We start from the raw sequence: 19,402 nt of genomic DNA, 5'->3' as shown, positions 1-19,402 counted from the left end.
AGGTGTGTCTTTATTCACCTGCTGTGCCTTATGATCTACACTGCTATTTATACCCACATTATAGGGGCTATGTACATACATACACTACGCGTTGCTGGAAGAACTGTGCAGTGCAGATGTACCTGATTTGCAACTTTGGGTTGAATATGGCAAATAGTTTCAACCAAACAAACTGAAACAAAATTCAGAGATGTCAAAACATTTTGTTCCTCCCAAACATTTTTTTTTCCTTCCAGATGTTCATTTCGGTGAGAAAAAAAATCAGTTGAGTATTTTTCTGTTTGGCCACTGACCCAAAATCAATTATTTGCTCAGCTCTATATGAAAAACACATGCATCCTTCCCCGCCCCCTTTACTTTTAATAAGCTTTCAAATTATGACTTAAAAAAAAGATACCATATGATGCCTGCTCATAGCAAACCCTCCCCAGCTACCACTACTCAACCAGATCAAAGTTACCAAAATAGTGCAAAGCCCACACTGCCTTGTGCACCTACTTCCTTGAAAAAGGGGTAAAGAGGATTCAACCACAGCACCCAACATGGACAATGGCCAGTTGGGTGCTATGGTTGAATAGTCCATTTTCGCTTGAGGAGCAGTGCCCTCTCTGCAGTCTCTGAGGCACAAGGTTGATACAACAGGGGACACCAGGCACCCAGACATCACCTGGTGCCTCCATATTGTGACAAAGCTCTGTCCTTGCCTCCGTGGGTCCCGCATTTCCTGGCGGATTTCGCTAGCCTCAGAGGCTCACTGTGACCCTCCACGTAACCCTTCTCTCTCTAGACACAAGGGTCACAGTCTACTGAACCATTTTCATCATAAGCCAGTAAGGGAGGTGAGGAGAAGTTATCCTTCCTTGCACAGTCTCTGTTGTCTCCCAGTCTGAGTGATTAATCAGGGGGCAAAGCGGCGGGGGGAGCCCAGGCCCACCCTCTACTTCAGGCTTCAGCCCAGGGGCCCTAATAGTATCAGCTATGGTAGCTGACCTTTTAGAAACATAACATGTACAATTCCCTGGGCTACTTCCCCCACAGCAGCCCTCACTTCCTCAAGCTCCACTTCACCCTTACCTCAGAGCCTCCTTCCTTGTGCCTCATATGGTGTGTACTACTCAGCCTCTCCAACAGCACAACTTCCTCCCACAGCTCCTGACATGCACACCCACCTGACTAACTGGGAGGCTTTTAACTGTTTTCAGCCAGCTCCTGATTGGCTTCAGGTGTCCCAATCAACCTAGCCTTCTCCCTGCCTTCTGGAAAGTTCTTAATTGGCCCCAGGTGTCTTAATTGAGCTGGAGCAGCTGCCATTTCACTTATCCTGGTACCAGGGATTTGTTTAGCCTGGAGCTAATATATCTATCTCCCACTACTTTTCCATAGCCATCTGGCCTTGCCCCATCACAATATACATCAATCTGAAGGGGTGTGGCTTGTTCTGTCAAATTGCAGGGGCCCCATAATCACCTGAAACAGACAGTGAAAGAAAATGAGGAAACTTTTATTTACATATTTTCACTTTTGAACAGCTCTAATATACTGTGTACACGTCTCTGTGTAATGGATTCAAATATAAGAAAATGGCTTGCCTCCTAGGTAACTGGGACACAAGTTTACACACCTACTAAGTGTCAGTATTTTAACAATGAATTGATCTCGGAGTTATTTGCTTTAAGCTTTTTTCTTTTAATCAGATGCCAGAGGGGTTTTTTTGGTCTTCTCATAATTAATAACCACAAGGGCTCAGAGTAAAGTCAATCATTATCATTACTAAATAAGAGAGGAAAGCAGACTCCTTATCCTAGGGAAGGGGAAATCTGTTTCTGGAAAGAAGTGTCTAAGATATAGTCAGTTTAGTTTAACACTTACTTGTATCTTATACAGAGCTGTTTATGCTTTTGTAGCATTAGCCTATGAGTCACTTCATCCTTTATCTAGCAATATTGTTGAATTCCAGGGTCGTTTTGTTTTTTCCCCTTTCTAGAGACATTAAGATTTCCTTGAACTCTGTTCCCCAAGGCCAGGAATGTGATGTTTTTTTCCAATGGTCTGGAAAGGAAAGACATTATTGGCCTTTTATAATTTGTGTTGTCAACTACTGATGTTTCTGCAAAAGATGTCCAATGAAATCTGTGCGAATTAGAGACACTTTTTTGCAAAGATCTTTCAAATACCATAATATAAAATGGAATCATTGTTGAAAACGAATTAATTTTAGGAGTACAGGTGCAAACATGACATACAAATCATCACTACTTATAAGCACTTCCAGAAGGGACGTGCTCCTTCCATTTACACACTGATCACCAATTGAGTTTATGTACTGAAACATCTGTAGATGCAACATCCTTCTGTGCACATAAACCTAAAAGGATATAAAATATGATGCATTTTGCTGGTTCCAATTCAAGAACTCAGAGTTAGATCAGTGAAAATTGCTGGGTGAAAATTAAAATAAAATAAAAGATCCAGATATTTGCTCCAATTTAAAAATGAATTGACATCACCTGTCCTCCCATCTTTTTGCATTCACTTTCCATGACCGTATCAGTAGCTGGAGGTTAACCTGAAAGAATGCTCACAGAAAGCACATTCTAAGCTTGCATACTAATGTACCCATGAATAGTCCATTTTAACTCACATGGATATGGCAATGTGGGGATGTGAACAAACCTGAACTAAGAATTAGCATCACAATAAATTATTTTGTTGAACTGTCCTGATCTTTTCACAGATCTTAATTAAATAAATGATGTCTAACATTTCCCCCAGGTTTGAATTTATAGTTGGATGAATATGAAGAAAACTGCACAAAAGACAATGGTGAAAATGCACTAATAAAAGCAATTTGTATTTCCTGGTTGGTCACTTGCTCCTTTCCCTGCATATCAGGGATCATTCTAAGAATCATTATTAGGCATTTGCCCACACTATCTGGGGTTGTGATCTTGTCAGATCTCTCAAAGTAGGATTGAGTTTGATCCATATATAGGCCCTTATCCTGCCCATTAAAGCCATGGGAGTTTTGCCAACACAATTACACCAGTTGGGAGTGTTACCAGAAGAACAAATGTGGGAGTATGGTACAGCCAAGACCATGTTCAAACATATATTCTGGGGATCCCTTTTCAGAGCACCCTTTTGAGAACACATCTTCTAAACAATAGAACTAAGTGCTGGGATGGATAAAGATGTTGTGCATCTGTTAAGAAACATAAGTTTATAGTCTTCATAGATGTCAAAATAAATGTTTCCTGAAGTGTACTAGCTGCAAAGAAAATAACAGTAGTGATCTAGGGACAGCAAAACCACACCAGACAGAGTGCTTTAAGCTTTCTGACCTGCTGATCAGGGAGTCAGACAAAAGAATTTCATTTGTGGGCAACAACAAATTGGATATTTAGGATTTAAGCTGGAAATCTTTTGTGGAATTATATTGTGACTACTGTAATTCATGCCAGGGTAGGTTTTCCCCCCGACTGCTTGGAAACTATGCTTCTGCCAGCTGTTGGACTGAGAGTTTGGGGCAAGCACTGCCTTCCTTCCTTCTGACCAAATGGTCATTCCCGATCAGTGGTGGAACGAGAGAAAAGATATGCCTCCTCCCTGCTAGGTAGCAAGAGACAGGGAAGAACAGAGAAGAGGAGACCTCCTACCCTGCAGGAAGCAATAGGAGTTGCAGGGGTGGAAGAGTGGTAAAGAGGAAACTCCTCTGACACCTTTTTACCTCCTTCCCTTAAGGAGACAGGAAGAAGAGGATAGGGCTTCTCTGTTCAGCCATCAGCTGGGAGGCGGTGAAGGAGGATAGTGAAAGGAATTAGAGACAGACAAGGAAGACAGCCATCCTGACAGCAGCCAGGAGCAAAAAAGAAAGGCCCAGTTAGTCATTGGCAGGCATCATGGAGAAGCAATGGTCTCATGTATTAACAACTCACACATCCCAGTGCAGTGCTATGACATTGTATTTTACTTCATGACACCACATGATGAAGTGGCTCTAAAATGGAGAGATGCTGATTTACACCAGATAAGGATCCAGTCCATTCATAGGTGAATTGATCCTTATTTTTAGTGCATTATGACTTGTGATGCAAAAGCACAACCATAGACTGTAAGCTGATTGGGACATGGTGTGTCTTTTCATTAAGACTGGGATTTACAAATGAGCCTAAGGCACATCCCTTAACTCCTTTAGCCTCCTTTGAAAACCCCAGTATACATATACTTGCAGTGCCTAGCACAATTAGGTTGTGATCTCTAGGCACGATCACAGTACAAATAATGAAGGTAAGAAATGTTCACTTTATTATCTCAGTGTGCAGAACTCTCACTGTGCATCTCCTGTTTGTGTTGGTAGAAATTTGGGATCTGTTCCTGCAGTGTCAAGCTGGTAGAAGTCCTCTAGATGGGTTCAGGGGTGTTCTACACAGACCCACTTACAGGATCCTGGCCATGGCACATGAGACACCATCAACATAAGATACGTAATGTACTTGAAGTGAACTTGAATAGGCAGAGCTCAAGCATGGGGCAGAGGCGTTTTTCTTCTCTGTTAGTGGGTAAATTCACTTGGCAGAGTTCATGACTGTCACTTTAAAAACATTCCTGAGGGAAGTCTGCACATCTGTCATAGTTGCACACACAAAAAATTCCAAAACTGGAGATTCCATGCCCATCTCAGAAATGGATCTTACCATCAGCTGCTCTGTTCAGGCCGAGGAAGAATTTAAAAATGCCTTATCTGTGGAGTACCATCAAATAAAGCAAGAATTTTTGCTGTGCTTTAATATACTATTATAATTAGAACTGAGCATAAAATACAGCTCACCTTCTTCACGTACAGAAAGATACATCTTTTCAATACTGTGTTTCCTAACAATGATTAACAGTAATAACCACAGTAAAATATACTATAGTGATGGGCACTATAGAAAATCAAATTCTAAAATGTATAGGTAGTAACTTAGAGAAAAAATGTGGCTATATTATGTCCCCCCTTCTTCATTATATTAATTACTTTGAAAACTAGACTTTCTTTTCCCCCAATGCTGCTAATGTGTTGCATTACAACTGAGGTAAGGTCTTTCAATAAGGGTTCTATACTTGTGCAGGGCTCTACTTAACTTAGAGCTCTTTGAAGGATTGGAGCCATAAACAGTAGGCTGACTAATTCTGGCTGTAGGAGGATAGCTAGATCTTCTTCATAAAAAGGACTTTCTTTTGTAGGGTCACTTTGGGCTGAAAGGTCTATCACACAGATCTTGCAAGTGGGCAGTTGTAGGTCCTTAAAGATGAATAGTAAAGGATATTAAAAAAATTGGGTTTGTGTCTATTTTTTTTATGCTGTATAAAGAAAAGCCTGAACAATTTATTTATATATATTTTTGGGGATGGGGCTTTCGTTTGTTTATTTTCATACAGTTAGGAATATCGAGTCTAGTTCTCCCTTGTTTCACTAGAGGAATTGTTGGCCTTCTTTGCATATCAAAAAGAATTTAAAAGGCATTAACACCTCCTCATTCTACAGTTGCATATCACCTTTAAGTACATCGTACATGGTACTGTTTCAAAAACAAAACTTGCCTTTAAAAATAGGACCAAGATGTTGCAAACAAGGGGTTAAAATATTTTCTGCACAGACACAGTGGTGTGTGACATCACTCAGTGTCACAGGATGTGACTGACACAGCCTCAGTGTGACTCACTATAACAAGAAGTATCATCAGCTGGCATACTGAAAAAAATACAGGATTGTCAAGGCTAAAGAAAACGCGTGAAGGGGAAAATGATCCACAGCTTTATCTTATTAAACCCTTTAAAATTACTTGCACAAAAAGAAATGAATCATATAATACATTTCACTTCCTGAGTTGTTCTCAGAGTACTAGGGAACCAAGGCAAAAATATTCTGGGATCCAAAACACACAGTTCTGACCTGCTGTTCAGAAAGATTCTAAATGATGCTTTAAAAGCATTTAGCTAAATTAACAATTCTTTTTAAATATGAAGAAAAAGAAGGTGTCAGCCATATGCAAACTTCAATTCTTTTGAAAAGGAAAAAATGATAGAGTAGTAATTGTCATTTTACTTGAACAAAAGAGCAAAAACCCAATTACATCATTCTGACTTTTTTTAAAGTAAGTGTGGGAAACTACTTCCTGCCTACATAAATATCCCTTGCAGATCCAACTAGTTACAGTAGTTTTCTTCACTTCCCTCTCGAAAACTGTTGTGTAATGTTTCTGTGCACTGTTAAACAGCTGCCAGGTTTCACCACAGAGGAGTTGCATTTCTATGCAGGATGAAGTGATTTGTGCTATAGTGGGAATTATAGTTAGATCATTTTACATGTTTCAGAGTAACAGCCGTGTTAATCTGTATTCACAAAAAGAAAAGGAGGACTTGTGGCACCTTAGAAACTAACCAATTTATTTGAGCATAAGCTTTCGTGAGCTACAGCTCACTTCATCGGATGCATACTGTGGAAAGATATAAAAATAAATTGGTTAGTCTCTAAGGTGCCACTTAGAAACTTTTCAGGTCTGGTCCAAATTTCATTTTATTTTAAAAGCTTGAACCAAAATGGTCCTTTTTATTTTAATTTGAGGAGAATGGAGAAATATTACGTTTCCCAGGTATAAAAATGATTTGCACATCAGCTCTATGGTTTGGTCATGCATCAGTGCAGAAGCAGTTATAGTCAGGCGACATTCACCCGAATGCTATGATGGAGTGTGTGTACACAAAAGGCACAAACAGTACTTAAAATACAGCAGCCACTGACTGCTTTACATTATGCGAAGTGTGTATGCGCAACACCATGAGAATAGGTGAACAAAGTATTTCAGACAGAGAAAAGGAGAAAACTAGCAATGAAGGATACAATGTCAGTGTAAGAACCAAGGGACACAAATAAGGAAGGAAAACTAGTAGGACATATTGCAGTTTTGGTCCTTTGGGAGATGCTAGCAAGGGGCTCTGGAAATAGTCAGGGCTAGGAAAGAGGAATAAGTGGGACACACCTTCATTCCATAGGACATTGCTTTGGTTGAGACTGCTTCACGTTGCTTTCTCCATTTCTTTTAGCAGCAGCTTTGCCTTGGGGAAGCCCCTTGGCACCATTTCTTGCTCTGCTTTTTTGGATACCTTCCTGTCAGCTTGCGGTGAGCTTCCTGTCAGCTTGCAGCTTGCTATTGCACTTTTTCTACTGGTGCTTCTCCAGTGACTGCAGTGACCTTACATAGTCATGTGTCTTGGTGGACGGTAGGCCCCACCTGGACTGAATAATCCATCAGTGATCTTTGAGTGTCCGCATTAATATTGTGGGACATCTGTTTGCTGCTATAACTGTTGTGATACTATTTTGGAACATGGGAATTTGATAACATTTTCATTGCAATGCAGGCAGATAAGGATGAGTGATGGTGGGCAATCATACACAAGCAGTAGAGAGTCTTTGGAGGACTAGTGGGTACCAAACAGGCACATATTATATGCATTGTGTGCGTAGGCCATTTCATTTAGAAGTGTTTGCTCCAAATGAACATTTTACCCTTTACAGCAGCATGGCTGATTTCATTCCTGGCATTAACCTTATGCTGTTGATCTAGGTTCATTTATCTCGAGCTGTATAGATCCAACAAGTTCTTCTCAAACATCTGCCCACTATTTGTATGCATGGATTGTCCACTGTGTATGGATGCAATTTGCCACTGCCCAGGCCCCCTTGCCTGCAAGTTTCCCCCCCACCCCCATCAGATGCCTGCAGCCAGCTTCAGCCATCGGTGCCCACTTCCGTGATTGCTGGCAACCCATACCAGTTTAGACTTATCCATGCAATGTGCAACTCTTGCAATGCAGAGTGGGAATGTCACATTGGGAAACAGAACCATGAGTAATGCTTTTGCCTGGGCTGGGAATCATAAAGACTAGCATGTGACTTCCCAAGTTTCCCTGCAGGCTACTTGTGCTATTGATTTTGCAGCACTTGGGAAAACAACAGTATGCTTATGTAGGGTGAACTGGTTGACCCCTCTCTATTGCTCAGAGCAATATTTGCACTACTTTAAGGCTGCCTTGGATCCATGATGCATATTACTAATCATTTTATGGTTCACATATTTGCTTTGACGGTTGTTTGGTGCTCATTGGGTGGATATGGCATATGGTATAGCATATATGTATATTTTAGGGTTCTTCACTCATTTTATTTGGATAAAAAAAAATACTCCGTGCCAACTTTTTTTAAAGCTTGAATCTTCAAACAAGAACTTTGCAAGTTAAATTAATATGGATGGTGTGTGCCTCTGCTTTTCTTTGTGATCTTTTCACAGATTAATTAAATGACATTTGGAAATCATCTGGGGTACCACAGCTTTGCATGTTATGTGGCTCACTGATCTCATTTTGATAGTTTTTATAGGAGAAGAATCAAATTCTGCTCTCATCTGATGTAAATCCAGAGAAACTCCATTAACTGTGATGGAGACTGTAGCACACAGGCCACTGACTGCCTCCAAGCACCCCCTTGTGGTCAGATATCACTCTGCAGTGCCATACTACCAATTTCTCCCCCCTCAGGTAAGGACTGAATCCTTACCTACAAGCCCCAATGGAGGTTCAGTCACTTCTTCCCTCAACGCAGGGAGGCCCCTAGCCTTTCTTCCCAGAGCTGAGTCCCCAGTACAAACTTTCTCAAAGCTTTACCTGGCTGGAGCTTAGCCTTCTTCAACCCTCTGGTTTCCAGGCTGCCATACCCTTCTCCTAGTCAAGGTCTCCAGTAGGAGCAAGGCTCATTACTCCTAGGGTTAAGCTAAACCTTTCTCCGCCCTCTGGCTCCCAAGGACAAACCCATCTGTCATTCAGGGTCTCTAACAGGAGCCTCCTGCTCATTGCAAGTCCTCTGTCACAGCTCCCTTAATCTCAGGGTCCACTCATACTCTCTGCAGTTCTTCTACCAGTTCCTGAGTTTCAGCCAATTTACTGCACACCTACAGCAATCTCAGCTATTCTCTCAATCACTCACTCCCTGCTGCCTTTTATGTTGGAATCACCTGGTTCCGCTCAGGTGGAGCTCACATTCTAACCAGGGCTGGTTTAGGCCCAGGCTCTCTAGCCTCCGGGCAAGCCACCCAGTTACAGAGACCATTCCAGGGTCTTTCCTGGATTTATACAAAGTAAGTGAGAACAGAATTTGTTCCGAAATGTTCTTCATGCTATGAATGGCACAGGCATAAGATCCACAAAAGAACAGATGAGTGATTCTGGCACTTAGGACTCAGTCGTAGGCACCTTTAAGAAAATAAGTTTTCTGTTTATATGGGTGCATGAGTGAAAAAAGGAAAAGTGCCCCGTGCTAGGACAACATTGCAAGGAATGTGGCAAGTTGAACCACTTTAGCAGTGTGTGCAAGAGCAGAGGAAGGTCCCAGAAAGATTCCATCAGACTTGTACAAGAGGGGAATGATGCACCAAAGAGTGGCGATGAAATCATGACTCTCTCCTTGAGTCAGAAAGCATAACTGGTTCATGTTATTGGGACAGGAAAGAAACAAAGGACAATAACCTCTGTGCATGTAACAATGTTAATGGAGAAATGCCCTGTGTGATTTTAGCTGGAGAGCAGGGCCTCCTGCAATGTGATTCCTTGGAGGTGAATTGGATTAGAAAAAAAAAAATTGCAAAAAGCAAGTGGATTCTAATCATGTACAATCAGACCATAATACAGACTGTAGGAAAATATAACCTGATGTTAACTGACCATGGGAGCCCCATGGACAAAGAAGACAACTCTGGGGGATGATTTCAAAGGGGAAAAGTTCTTCAAAAGGAAAACCGTGCCTGTGGAACATAGGCTTGCCCTGAAGGAAAATTCCACTGGTACTACATAATCCAATACTTAAGAAGTTCAAAAGTCTTCAGAGCAGGGGTATCATAGCACTTGTAGAGGCCAATACAGCCTGGCTAAGCAGCATGGTGGTGGTATTGTAGTCATCAGGCAAATTACTCATCTGCATAGACCCAAAGCCACTGACCTGGGCATTGAAAAGATGCCACTATCCACTGACGACAATTGATGACATCTTGAGAGAACTTTCCAAAGCCAGGATCTTTCCGGTCCATGATGTGATTTTTGCACTTAAGCCTGGATAAAGAGTCTAGCATGCTGACAACTTTTGCAATGCCATTTGGTCACTATAGATGGCTGCACATGCTGAGGGGCATAAGCCCAGCACCAGAGATGTTCCAAAGAAGGCTCGCTCAAGGGCTGCCTGGGGTGACAGTAATTGCTGATGGTATCCTAATTGTAGGGGAAGGGAACATGGATAAAGAAGGTGAATGAGACCATGACAGAAAACTGCAAATGTTCCTACAGCAATGCAAGGACAAGAACATAAAACTCAACCCAGAAAAAATCTGACTCAAACAGCAGGAGGTAACATACATTTACTCACAGCAGAGGGGCTGAAAGCAGATCCCAGCAAGATCAAGGGACTCAGAGAGAAGCCAGCTCCAGTGGATGTGATGGGGTACACACTCCATTGGAATGATACATTTTCTGTCCAAGTTCTGTCCACAGCTGGCTGCAGTAGTGGAACTCTTAACTCAGCTCACAAGGCAGGATGTTGAATGGGACTGGGCAGGCCCCCAACAACAAGCAGTTGACATGCTGAAACCAATGATAAATAGATGAGCCTGTCCTGAAGCAGTACCAGCCAAGAGAGCCACAGACACTCCAGTGTGATCCATCAGGGAAAGGACTGGATGTATCTCCTTTGCAGAAGCATCCGGTTGCGTACACCATCAAATCCTATCCAGGATTGAACAGGGGTAGCCCTAAATAGAAAGAGAGCTTGTGACTATGATATCTGGAGTGAAGAAATTCCATCAATACATCTATGGCCAAAAAAGTCCAACACAGGCACTGATGGGACATAGGAACAAAACCCTGTTGCCAGCGAGGGAAGACCTGTTACAGCCAGAACGATGTGGACATCGCTGAAAGGAAACTGGCCTGCTGTCAGAGGTAACCTAGAAAGTACATATTACTTCCCAAGTCTTCATTTGTACTTTTATCCAGGAAACTTTTTTTTTAAGTTTCTAGTTTGAGTCTTATGTTTTAGTAAATATGGAAGAACCCCCCACCCCAACGTATTGGACATACCAGGCAACCTCTTCTGGCCTGACAGGGATCCTACCTTTGCAGATATCTTGAGTTTTTCAGGCCCGTGCTGTTCTCTGACTCAAGCCTGTGCCATATGGGGATTCAGAAGTGACTTAAAATATATTTCCTTCCCTATGATGCCAGGCTACTGGGATGTGGGAATTTATGGGGTCAAATCCCAATCAAAATTTCTTAGGAAAAAATTCTCGTGTGGATACATTTTATGACAAATACAGTTATAGTCCATAACCTAAGACCCAGAGAATCATAACTGTTCTCATGAGCCGGGGCTGTGCACCTGGGTTTGGGCCTGAGCCAACTTCCACTTGAGTCTATGGTAATCTTTTTATTGACTTTACTCTGCCAGCTGCTGTCCAGCTCAAGGATTGACAAAACACCATCATTTGCAAAAGCAACAGGGACTGAAAAGTGGGAAATCAACAATTTTCAAGGACTCATGGTCACCGTACCCTAAGGAAGCTCCAAGCCTTGCAAATTTACAGACAGCAGCTGGCCCAGCAGAGGCTTTCATGCCTATTAATGAGTTTCCAAGATGGATGTCAGCAGAGACAGAAGACCTGCTGGAGATTAAGGACAGTGAAAGGGATACAGGACTTCTTAAACTACTAGGCATTTTAAAGACGATTTGTTTAATTTCAAAATTTGGACTGAGATATGGGCTAAATTCCTCCACCCAGCAGGCTGAGACAGAGTTATGGTTTTTTAAGCCAGTGGTGGGCAAGCTGCGGCCCAACAGGGTAATCTGATTGCGGGTAGTGAGAGATTTTGCCAATGTTGACCGTCCACAGGCATAGCTCCCCGCAGCTCCCAGTGGCCACGGTTCACAGTTCCCGGCCAATGGGATCTGCGGGAAGCAGCGGGCCACAGGGACATGCTGGCTGCTGCTTCCCACAGCTCCCATTGGCTGGGAACGGTGAACTGCAGCCACTGGGAACTGTGGGGGGCCATGCTTGCGGACAGTCAACATCAGCAAAATGTCTTGCAGCCCGCAATCAGATTACCCTGATGGGCCACATGCAGCCCGTGGGCCGCAGGTTGCCCACCACTGCTTTAAGCACTTGATAACATTTAATATTTAAGTGAGACTTAATTTTTCCCCACTGAGTTATTTCTTTTGCTATCTGTTTGAGGAAAAAACAGGAACAATGATTCAAGCCCTAACATCTTACATGTGTCTTAGTCATTGGCAATCAGAAGAAAGTTGCAATCTGGTTTCACGTTGAAAACAAACACATCCTGAGAGCATGGGCACAATTGATGCAATGCTGAGTCACTCTCAGCTGTTCACCATTATTAGCTATTCAGCATTGTTAAACTGATGGAAATTAATTTCCATCCAGTCTTGTAAAAGCCACTTTTCCTTCTGATCATAGTATTATTACAGCATTCTGTGTGCCACCAAAACAAAAAGACTTCAGATTTTTTTCTTGCTTTTTTGTTTGTCTTTCAAGGAACAACTTCTGATTTTCCAAACCCAGTTTTTGTGCTTATTTGTGAATCACTTCATCCTTCAGAACATGAAACTACAAACAGTGAGCTATTATGTATGGAATCAGAGGGCCCTTTCGTGGAGAGCAGAAAACAGCTAAATCTTGAGAAAATCAAATGAAAACCAAAATTACTGAAGATGAGCATCGAGCCACAAACCATACAGTATCCCTAACAACAATGGAGTATGAATATGAGCAGCATATTTACAGCTACAGACTTGACTTTTATTGGTACTAGAGCATATAGCAAGAGACTATGGTTTTCACGTAAAGCATCATCTCACATAAATTGAAAGTTACTGCACGCTTTCCCCAATTACACACAATTAGTATATATATTTTACATTAATTACCCATTGTAATTGTCTGGGCACATGTTAAGTGACTTAAAGAAATAATTATAAGATAACAATTTCACAAAAGTAAAATCTGAACGTAACTCCCAAGACCAGCCCCTAGCATAATTGCAAATCAGATATTTGCCCAGCTATTCCTTCAAGCCTGCACACCATGGACTTGATATTAAATATACTGGGGCTTTGTCAGGCCAAAATGGGAAGCAAGTTCCAGAGTTGAGGAACCTCTAGTGCTTGCCTGTTATCAGAACTATCCCAGCAAATCTCAGTGGTCAGGTTGCCTTAGAGAGAGATTAATTCTCCAAGGAAGTCAGGACCTGAAGTAAGGAAGATTTTATAGATCAAAGTCATCACTGCAAATTAACTCTAGAAGGAAACTGGTAGCTACTGCAATCTATGGAATTCAGTTGTAAAAAAGTCCACATGAGAAAATCCACTGTACAAAGCTTTGGCAAAGAAATGTGAATCTGAACTCCTGATTTTCTAGTTTGTGGACTCTTGAGAGGAGAAACTGCCAGTTGCACCTAAACATGAAGGTTTTGTGATATTGACACATGTTCATTAGTGATTAAGACCATGTCTACACTAGACAGCTTCCAATGGCACAGCTGTACCGATGGAGCGTAAGTGGAGTGTAAGATCACTCGTGTAGCTGCTCTATGCTGATGGGACAGAGCTCTCCCATCGACATAATCAAATCACCTCAACGAGCAGCGGTAGCTATGTCGGTGGGAGAAGTGTTTTTTTCACACCCATGAGTGACGTAAGTTTTGCCAACATAAGTGGTAGTGTAAGTGTATGGCCTAAGGCAAACATCACAAAAATCCCTTGTTTGTGACTTAAGATAGGATTAGTTAGTAGGTCCTTCTAGACCTCAAATGCTCCTACATCATAGTGCTATGTTGATTTCTATATCCAGTACAGTGGCAATAGATTTGCAAATGGAAAGATACCTGGTCCAAACAAAAACAAGACAAAGCATTATTGTTCAGAATTCCTTTAGGGCCAGCTCGTCAGCTGATGTAAATCAGCATAACCCAGTTTATACTAGCTGAAAATCTAGCCCTTAATGTGTTTCATTGTTTGAGTCTTTACAGCAAATTGTGATCTAAGCCAGTACCTTACAGTGCCTTATTTTGTTACATTAAGTAACAATTGGCAGTTCAAATTTGCCAACATTACTCATCTGCAACCAGTTGGGTACCATCATGCACAAGGCATTTTCTCCCATTCCCCTGCTAGTCATGTTGTATGCATGGAAAATAGAGTTGCACAAACATCTAAACTCAGAACAAAGCTGGAAAAACCTGCACCTTTTTTTTTTGCCAATTCCAGTTTGGGGAGGAAAATGCTGGCATTTTGCCCCAAAACGTCATAGCAAAAATTGATCTTTGCTACACATAACTGAAAGCTTTCAGGAATTGCTGAAGGAGTGCTTTCTATAGCTGTGCTGTAGCCTTTAGGATAGCCAGAGGCTTTGTCTTTAAATTCCGAATGACAGAAAAATAACTGCTACGAAGGTTCATTTTGTCAGAGCCTGGAGAAAAAATAAATCAGATGTGAGAAACCAAAAATCCTGGTTCTGGAGCAGGGCTAGCCTTATATTCCCAGTTGCTTATTTTTTGGGGGATGCGGGAGTACCAAATACAGGTTCACCCTGGAAAATCTGTTATCTTTATTCTATGAACAGACAAAGGAAGGATGGGGTCCACTGTTCAGCTTCTAGCCTGAGATTCTGGAGACCTGGGTTCAATTCCCTGCTCTGCTGAAGTCCCTGCACTTTCTCCAGGGGCACTTCAAAACTGTGGGATAAACTCCTCCAGGAATGAAGGATCTTCACAAACCTCACTGCTTTCTGCTCCAAGTGCAAGGCCTATTTATCAAATATAAATACACAGCAATATGTATGTTAAAACAAAAGCCACCTACTAAAACCACATACTCCAATGCACCTCATTCTCTCCCTGGCGAGAGGCTGATAGAACATGTGACAGATGTGCAGTCATGTTGCTTCATGCTCTGTTGGAGGGTGCTCAGATACTATCATGATTAGCACAGACTAGACTTCCTGCCTGACTTTGGGCAAGTCACTTAGGGCCAGAGCCACCTTACTAACTGCCTAACTGCTTAACTGCCTCACTGCCACTCTAGATGTAAGTCCAACATTGAGGTGCCATTGAGATCCTCAAAATCCCTGCTTGGCTGCCACCTAACACTGTAGAAGATTAAAGTCCCAAGGCTCCTACATTTCCACCCTTAAAGTCACCTAGGTGCCTACGTTTCTGCCAATGAGCATGTGCACAGCCATCTCTGGCTAGGGACCGGGCACCTCTTGTACTTAAGCCCCACAAGGATTGCCAGACTAGGCTTTCTCCCACCAATTCAGCCTGTGGGGCCCAGCCTGGGAGGCATGCTCAGAGCATGCCTAACTCCACACAAAACTGCCAGAGGAGGAGGTGGTTCCCCTTTCATAATTTTTAGCCGAGTGGTTAAGGCACTCACCCAGAATGCGGGAGACCCAAATTCAGATCCCTTCTCTGTGTCAGGTGGTGGGATCAAACCCTTTTCCTATGGCGATTTGGGACTCCATTCTTTTAGTAACTCTGGGAGATTGGTAGTATCCCTGAGTCTGGGAATGCTGGAGAGCTGTGGGATTACCATGGTCAGTCGCCCTCCTGTGATATGCAGTGTTCCATCGTCCATACATTAGCTGTCACCACACTATTTTTAAATAAATCATAAAAATGTCCTTTTCGTTTTTTGTTTTGTTTACCACTGTGAGAGCAGTATCTTCCTGTGATAACATGGCCACTCTATGCTGGTGAGCAGCCAAGAATCTTGGAGTGAACTGGTTAGAAAAGCAGAACAAGTGAAACAATTTTTTTTTACAATTGGAAACATGTCTCAGCCTCTGCATCTGTTTGAATGTACCATACAGTCCATAGTGTGCTGGTCTACCTGTCCTCTTGCCTCTGTGCTGGCAGCAGTACCATAGTTTGATTGGTTTTGCTTTTTATTAAGTAAAACACAGTGAACAGGAATTAAACAATACCATTTTTAAAAAGAATCAAAAGCCACTTTTAAAATAAAATGTTACTGTTTCTCATCATGTCTGTGGATGTTTTAGTAAAACAATGTCTTTTTAACATTAGTCAAGCAATCATGGCCTTGACACATCACTAAAATGATGTATAATTTACTGGATCAGACATATCAGGTTGCTCATAGTTTAAATACCCATGTTTTTCTTTGAAGCTTGTTGCTTAGATACCAGAATGATAAGCACCTTTAAAATACTTGAGAGAGAAACTAGAAAACAATTTAGGCTTGTTTGAGCACCGAAACATTTTAGGAGTCTAGAGACCAACTGCAAAAAAACCCTTCTACTGGTCTGTAGGCTGATGTTGTTGCTGGATGTTCCCGTATGATGCAGTGTATCTAATTCCATCTCAGCAGAGGCAATAAAGCACTGTCTAACCTGCCATTTGGCAAGAGTCAAAGTTCATGCTTAAGATGTCTGCTCAGACCTGGTTTTAATCCATCCTTCATTTATCGGTATTTGTCAGTATCTCAGAAATGTAATTGGCAACCAGTCCTATATTGTAGCATGTTTGCACCATTAACTTAGTGATCTGTAACATGTGATTTACCACATCTGTCTGAATAGCCAAGTATTATTGTATCCTCAGATGTGCTCCTTAGTGTCCAACTTTTTTAAATGGTGTTTAAACTAAATAAAAATTCCCCAAGAAAAACAGCCACAAAAATCAGATGCCAGCAGCATGTATTTTAAAATATATTTTCTTCATTGCAAAAATGGTATAGTCTACAAAAATGGGGTGGGCTACACTATCCACAGGAGACTAGGGAAAATAAGCATTCTATTACATAGTAAATACACTGTTCATGGCTTTTATATTAAACACTATTGACTGAACTTTATAGTGATGTTTGATTTTTTTTGTCTGATGCTCACACTTGCCAGGGTGATCGAGTATGCAATAAATTCTTTTAAAAAAGAGAAAATTAAAACAAAAATGAGATCCTACTGTACAACCTGGATGATAGATTAAAAAAAACAAACAAACACATTTCCAGTGGAATTAATTTCTTGCCAGATGTGTTGGATTGATGGCTTTTGAAGACCACAAACTCCTCTTCATAGAGTAAGCGTATCACAGGAAATGGCAGACAGTGCAAGCTCCTCAAATGGACCAGTGCGCCTCAGTCTGAACCTGGAAGGATTATGGTAAAGTAGTTCAAACTCTTAATTGATTCAATCCTTGCCTTTTTGTTGATATAGTTAGGAACATTTGTGATAATGATTTTGCAATGTGCACCTCTGTATTATGAGAACTGAATGGAGATGGCCACTCATAGGTCTCCAAACTGCCCTCAAATAGGAGTGACTTATAGTTACTATTGACTTACCTGGATTCACACCAATGTTCTAGAGACAAAAGGCTCTATACGTCATTGCCAAAGGTCATTGCCAATACTTTGAGCCACCCAGTCATGCATGAGACTAGGTTCGAAAAGTGAGGAAACATGCATCCATCAGAGATGATATCTGCAGCAGCATCTGACACTTTCATGAGGACCTGAAAAAGGGAGAGCCCTTAGCCAAAGTCACACAGAAGGAGTTTTTGTCAGTGGCAAAATCTATTAGTGGAAAGAATGTTGCTTTGCTGAACTGCTATTATTTGGGACAGTTGAACTTCATGAAGATCAACATTTTGCAAACCTTGAGTTATAATTTCTGGCTTCACCAGGTTTGCAAAACAAGTTTGAGGTTGTGATTTCTTTCCCCTGTAATCTAAACCCAGATTTTTTGCATCAACTGGGGTGGGGAAGGAAATCTCTAACTAAAGTGTAGTCTGTTTTTAGATGTTAGAACAAGGTGAATCCTCCAACAGCTATGCTGGCAAGCGTCAGTTATCTATCTTTTATTGTAAATGTTATGTTTATTTCATATTACAATTTCTTTCCTCTCTGCTTCCTCTATTCACAATCTTGTTTATTTTTCAATGTGTCAACATTTGAACATTTTCACCCTTATTTTTGTCTGATTTTTCCTCTTTGCCCCTTCTCTGATCACTTTCTCGGAGTCACTTTAACAGAACATGAACTCTATAATGAAACATTTCAACTTTTGAGTTCAAAATTACACACAAATTTGCCCATGTGCTTATTTCAATAGGGAGTTCTTAAAAACTAAACGCACAAAGTGGCCCTTGGTTATTAAATATATCTCATTGCCGAGAAATAAAGTAATTAAGCAATTCTATAAAACCTTTTTTTAATTTTTTTTTAAAAGGTGATACCTAGCACAGGACTTTATTTCAGGAATAATCCATGTATTCAACAATATGTAGTTGCTTCCTCATTTTGGTCAATAAGCGATTCTATTCTTTTTAAGAAAAGCCATTGGTATATAAAAATGTTAATATTAATCTAATGGGCAGCATGTATACATATTAAATGTCCTGCTTTAAAAACTGTAAAAGTAGACCAAAAAAAAAAAAGGGGAGCAATGATAATTAATAAGGACAACAGTATTTTACTATATATTTATATGACATCTTTCATGCGTAATGATCCCAAATCACAAACTATATAACAGTACATTTAGACAGGTTTCAGAGTGGTAGCCGTGTTAGTCTGTATCAGCAGAAAGAACAAGGAGTACTCGTGGCACCTTAGAAACTAACAAATTTATTTGAGCATTAGCCCACGAAAGCTCATGCTCAAATAAATTTGTTAGTGTCTAAGGTGCCACAAGTCCTCCTAGTACATTTAGAGCCACTGCTCTCCAGCCATCTCTAGGGTGGAGGGTGACATCGAACTGGGACACAGCCTGTTGTAGAACTTTGAAGTGAAAATCCAGACAAGGATACCAGGGCACACCTTATAAAAGGTGCCATGAGATAGTCGATGTCCATGCCCAGCACACAGGGGCATGAGTTTTAAGTTCTAATTTGAAATCTACTGTGTCCCTGTTCATGGCAAGCTGTACAGAGTGGGATAATGATTGGCTTAGAATTAGAAACAGGTATGTTAAAATGCAAAGCCAGGGTGTCCCTGTCCCTTAAAGTTGTGTATGTTGGGTGGATAATCACAAGGAGCCTTCCCCGCCAATCCCTTGTGAGCGCAGTGCGAGGACCAAAGACTGCTCCCTCTGTTCATTCATATTACCTCAAAAAGGGCCAGGGAGGGGGTGAGGCCCTGGTTTGAACCTCCACTCTGAATCATTCTGTAAACCAGGTTGGCTGCAGCAATGGGAGCACATTACACCATTCTAAAGGATGGTACAGCCTCCCTGCCCCCAGTGCCACACACCCACCAGGAAGGGAAGGCAGCTCACTGAAATCC

The 19,402-nt window shown here is 41.4% G+C and overlaps 1 long non-coding RNA gene across 1 annotated transcript in view; it reads left to right on the top strand.

Annotated features, from left to right (window-relative positions):
* LOC140905040 (uncharacterized) overlaps positions 1-17,734 on the top strand; it is a 49,555-nt gene extending 31,821 nt beyond the window's left edge. Inside the window, exon 3 of the long non-coding RNA XR_012156720.1 lies at positions 17,149-17,734. This is a non-coding gene — a long non-coding RNA (uncharacterized lncRNA). The remainder of the gene's footprint in view (positions 1-17,148) is intronic.
* The last annotated feature ends 1,668 nt before the right edge of the window (positions 17,735-19,402 follow it).

Source organism: Lepidochelys kempii, chromosome 1, assembly GCF_965140265.1.
Source record: "Lepidochelys kempii isolate rLepKem1 chromosome 1, rLepKem1.hap2, whole genome shotgun sequence".
Taxonomy (NCBI): domain Eukaryota; kingdom Metazoa; phylum Chordata; order Testudines; family Cheloniidae; genus Lepidochelys; species Lepidochelys kempii.
This window is presented reverse-complemented; position numbering and strand designations above follow the sequence as displayed.